The 5607-nt window shown below is 44.8% G+C and overlaps 1 pseudogene; it reads left to right on the forward strand.

Annotated features, from left to right (window-relative positions):
* The first annotated feature begins 2277 nt into the window (after nucleotides 1-2277).
* Nucleotides 2278-3634, forward strand: LOC147422910 (uncharacterized; annotated as a pseudogene).
* Nucleotides 3635-5607: the final 1973 nt, after the last annotated feature.

The raw sequence follows: 5607 nt of genomic DNA on the forward strand, positions 1-5607 counted from the left end.
GGCTACAGAAAAACCGAGCGATACATTACAGAGAAATGTAGTGGATCTTTATAAGTATCTCCCATGCACCAAACCGAAAAGAGTGGCAGAAATAACTTTAGGTTGATTTCTTTATCAAATTCATGGAAATAATTAACCACTTAGCATAGCAAAATAATTGCAGCAAAGCAGAACCTCATTCTGGTTACATTTACGAAATCACTTAAATGATTACTCACTCAGCAAAGCCAAATAATGGTTAATTTATGAAATCGCTTTAATAATTAGTCACTCAGCAAAGCCAAATCATGGCACCTACTGTCTCCTTTCCAAATAAAATCATTTAGGGAGATTACTCCCTTTCCACCAACTTCAAAGGTAAAATGTACCTGCCATGATCGCCCTCACACAATTGGAGCCTATTTGTTTGTGTTGGCAGTAATCACAAACGGACATGCTCCAATGACGAATCAATAATTAGCCTCCAATCACGAATCAATAATCATAAGCACCCACAATCGAGGTTTTTAAAAAAGTCTCATATTGTCATGCAACATATGTCACAAAGAAAGGGAGGGTGCCACTTTGGATGAGATGAAGTTGACGCATCTGCGCACACACACACAGAGAGAGAGAGAGAGAGAGAGAGAGAGAGAGAGAGAGAGCTGCAGCAGTTAGCTGATTGGCTGAGCTAGGGAGTTGCAGAAATGGGAGTTTGTGTCGTTCGGGCGGAGCTAGGGAGCTGCAGACAACCGTTTTTGAAGATGTAGAGCGTTGCAGGTTGCACAAGGGGAGATAGAGAGAGAGAGAGAGAGAGAGAGAGAGAGAGAGAGAGAGAAATACCTTTGTTGGCTTGCAGTCGTGGAAGCGTTGCAAACGCCAAACGCTATAGTGCAGTTTTGCAGCAGCACAAAGTCACGGGGTGGATGAAGGTAAGCGTGCAGTATGGAAGATCTTTGCATCAATTTATGTCCTTCGTGCATGGTTTCCAAATTGGTTTCCGGTGATAATGCAATCACCACTGCCACTTGGCAGTCTAGAGGGTGATAGAGTGGTGTGGAGGGTGGGTGAGGCACCCCCCAGCGAAACTCCAGGTATCTCCTCCAATCCCGGTGTCAGGCCCTCCTAAAAGGCTATGGGACTCCCACACCATGCAGAGATGTCCCTCCACAACCGCCTCCAGGGTCCCTAATGGGGAGCGCTCATACCCTCCACACCACTCTATCACCCTCTAGACTACCAAGTGGCAGTGGTGATTGCATTATCACCAGAAACCAATTTGGAAACCATGCACGAAGGAAGTAAATTGATGCAAAGATCTTCCATACTGCACGCTTACCTTCATCCACCCCACACCTTTGTGCTGTTGCAACTACACTATAGCGTCTGCAACGCTTCCACGACTGCAAGCCAACAAAGGTATCTCTCTCTCTCTCTCTCTCTCTCTCTCTCTCTCTCTCTCTCTCTCTCTCTCTCTCTCTCTCTCTCTCTCTCTCTCTCTCTCTCTCTCTCTCCCCTTGTGCAACCTGTAGCGCTCTGCATCTTCAAAAACAGTTGTCTGCAGCTCCGCCCGAACAACACAAACTCCCATTTCTGCAACTCCCTAGCTCAGCCGATCAGCTAACTGCTGCAGCTCTCTCTCTCTCTCTCTCTCTCTCTCTCTCTCTCTCTCTCTCTCTCTCTCTCTCTCTCTCTCTCTCTCTGCGCAGATGCGTCAACTTCATCTCATCCAAAGTGGCACCCTCCATTTCTCTGTGACATATGTTGCATGACAATATGAGATTTTTTAAAAACCTGGATTGTGGGTGCTTATGATTATTGATTCTGATTGGAGGTTAATTATTGATTCGTCATTGGAGCATGTCAGTTTGTGATTACTGCCAACACAAACAAATAGGCTCCACTTGTGTGACGGCGATCATGGCAGGTATATTTTACCTTTGAAGTTGGTGGAAAGGGAATAATCTCCCTAAATGATTTAATTTGGAAAGGAGACAGTGGGTGCCATGATTTGTCTTTGCTGAGTGAGTAATCATTAAAGTGATTTCGTAAATGTAACCATTATTTGGGGCTTTGTTCAGTGAGTAGTCATTTAAGTGATTTCGTAAATGTAACCAGAATGAGGTTCTGCTTTGCTGCAATTATTTTGCTATGCTAAGTGGTTAATTATTTCCATGAATTTGATAAAAAAATCAACCTAAAGTTATTTTTGCCACTCTTTTTGGTTTGGTGCATGGGAAATACTTATAAAGATCCACTACATTTCTTTGTAATGTATCGCTCGGTTTTTCTGTAGCCATGTCGTCTCGAGAGAATTTGCCGATGCATCTCAACAATGAATGGAGCGACGATGGCGAGGAGGTTCCTTCTTCTATCCCGCCCACGGAGTCCCTACTCGATGAAGCGATGTCGACGATCGAAGAGTTGGCTGCGGCATGCATCCAATGGTGCCACAAAAGGGATCACCTCAGCAAAACTCCTTGGTAATGGGGTCTAGCTTGCATCCACAACAAGTTGGATCATCAATCAGAGGCCTTGGCGGCTCATGTGCTTGGGGGACTTCAATCACACCGCCCCGAACGGCCTTCGTAGACATTGGACTACGCGCTGATCCACCAATCATCTTACCTCAGGTGCGGCCAGTTCCAGTAAGGCCATCCATGCTTTCAATACCGCGGCCACTGCCGACCACAATCTCACTGCCATTGTCTACACGTCCAGCATCGGCTCTACCAACACCAATCAACAATGCCTCCCATCAGGGCCTACCGCCAAGCAACAGGTTAGCTCCAATTGCTATCCCTAGTGATAGCAACACCTCAGTTGAGGGAGCACCGGCGCCTTCATTGACCCAAAGGCCACAAACGTCTGCACAAACTAATTGGAGGCTCCACGAGATCATCACTTTGGTCGAGGCCAAGAAAGAAGTACAGGTACGTCAGAGTGAAGGAGGGGTTTACGAGCGTACTCGTCGTGACCGCTGGTGGAAAATGGTTGCTGAGACCTGTCAGGCACGAGGCGTCATGCGTAATAAGTCACAATGCAAAACGAAGTGGGAGAAAGTACACTCCCTGTTCAATAAGCTCAATGACTATGAGAGGAAGATTCCCTCAGGGTGGTCTGGCTACTGGCAAATGACTCAAACCGACCGGCGCACAAAAGGACTACCTGTAGAAGACTTTCCATTCAAACTGTACAACAAAATGCAGATGCTTTTTGGCGGGGACCGCAATGCCGACATCAGGGGGTTGTTGGTTGACTCTATGGAGGATGACATGACACCACTAGGTATACAAGTCCCATTGGAATTTGGTCCATAAATTTATTTTCGCTACTGTTTTTACTTGTTGCTTTCACCCTAATTTCTTTACTTCTTGGCATGTAGGCGACGAAGAAGACAACCCTACCATGCATGGTGATCATGACAGCACAAGCAAGCAACAAACACCGCCTATTGCCACGAACGATGGTGGTGGACCCAGCGACGCATCAGCAGAAGACAGCTCAGGAGGGATCAAGCAAAAGCGGCGCTCGCGGGTCAATGGCAACAACATCAAGGAGCTCGTGGACTCGACGAAGAACTTGGCGATGGTGTTGCAATGTTCAGAGGACCGGAAGGACGTACGTGAAGACACTAGGGGAAAGAGATTGCTAGAAATCGAGGAGGCGAGAAACGAAGCCACTCGTGACAATGCAAATGCAATTTGTGGCTCCTTGAACCGAGTGGCCGACTCCATTGCATTAGGAAATTTCGGAGGTTATTTGGAGGGCCATATGAAGAGAGAGAAAAATAGAGCGCGTCCAATGAGCAGGAGGGCTACGTTACGTAGGAAAGTACGTGGAAAGACTCAAAAAATAGGAAAATAGCCTAAAAACTTTGACGAATCTAGGATTCTGGCATCGTAACTTCCTTGCTTTTACCGAGCTGTTAGGTGCTTGCCAGTGGTCCCACTGCTAATATTCTCTTATGGTCATTCACTTACTGGAGGGTGACCATTAAGCCCGCACAAGATATTGGAATTCTAAAACACTTTCCCTCCATTAGAATGCTTTCAAAGCGAATCTCCCTCCACTAAAGCTTTTCTCTGAGAGCTATGGCTTCCACGTCTTCTCGCCCAAGAAGCTCTAGGTGTTTACTGTCTCTCACACCAACAACCAACAGCTGCACTTTGCCTAGAAGGCCAAGTAGTAGCATATCCTCAATTACAATATCAACTTCAATAAGTGCAGAGAACCAATGGGTTGGACAAAGGATAAACAAAGGTTCATGGGTCCTCATGCAACCAAGAAGACCCAAGAGGTCTAGTGGTATCAATGTTTACCGCTCAGCATGGAAGGCCAGAGTGTTGGATTTCAAAGTTGAAATCGGCAAAAGATCTGGAAAGGAAGTTCTTGTTCAGCATGTGTTTACCCATCCAAACGTGATAGCAAACGGTGGAAATGTATCAGATATACATCAACCACGTTGCAATCGTAACTACTCTTGACATCTGAACTTCGTTTGATTTGTCATTTCACTTATTGATACTCTCATTATAACTTTTCTTATATATTTTGCAACGTTTATCCCTCTTCTTATGAGCTATGTCTCCATTCTTCACAGCTCAACTACATTAGATTTGTCATTTTTACTTATTGATACTCTTAGTTTAACTCTTGTTATATATTTTGCAAATGTTTATCCCTCTTCTTATGAGCAATGGGAGCCTGTAGAGTGCATATTAGGCCTCTTCCTTGTTGTTCATGCCCACATTGGTTCTCTATAGTATTCAGGGAGGAGCAGCAAAAGCCTGGCTGATGAAGGAATATTTTTCTATGACCACTTCTACCAACTCAGCTCAAGGAATAAGAATGGCATGTTAGTGAAACTGCCTCTACCAACCGTTTGGAACACTGTGGACTGGCCAGTTCCCGAGGAAACAATGGTGGAGGCAATGCGAAGTAAGATCTACAAGGATATACAGAGGTCTCTATGTAGCTCTATTCCCACCAAACTGGTTAGAATTGCAAACTTTTGTCCTGTTGCACTCTTCATAGAGTTGTTTCATAGCTACAATATCCGTGTTACGAAAACTATGTTCATGTGCAAGTCATTTCAGCAGTCATCCTGTGACAAACTTCTTGACAGAGGATGGTATGTAAAGGAAGAGATTGGCATACGGTGCGAGGTCGCGCTTGACACTCTATTTGTCAAGTACATGATTGCAAGCCAATCACTGTTAGTCTCCTTTTGGCATATGCGATCACAAATGTTCAAAGGTAAGTACATTCCTATGGACAAGGTTTCTGCAGCTTTGGAAGATAATCCTGCTGTGGATGTGGAAGTGATTGATAAAGAGCATGGCCTAATGTTGGTGGTTACAATAAGGGAGCTATGCAGTCTTCTGCAGTTGCGGCATGACATAATTGAAGAGTCAATGGACAGGGACCTTTCAGATTTTTTCCTTTTTCCTAGCTGGCCGTAAGGTGATGCGGCGAAGGGAAAAAGATATTTTGTGCTGAGATTCAATGTGAACCCAAGTATATACGAATGACTTTCAATACATGAAGTTTTTTGAGCTCATTTGTCAATTGTGCCCTGTGAATATAAGTGTTCTTGAAATACATTTCTTTAGCATGTCAAATCTC

Source organism: Adiantum capillus-veneris, chromosome 26 (genome assembly GCF_014529385.1).
Source record: "Adiantum capillus-veneris isolate H3 chromosome 26, ASM1452938v2, whole genome shotgun sequence".
NCBI classification, from domain to species: domain Eukaryota; kingdom Viridiplantae; phylum Streptophyta; class Polypodiopsida; order Polypodiales; family Pteridaceae; genus Adiantum; species Adiantum capillus-veneris.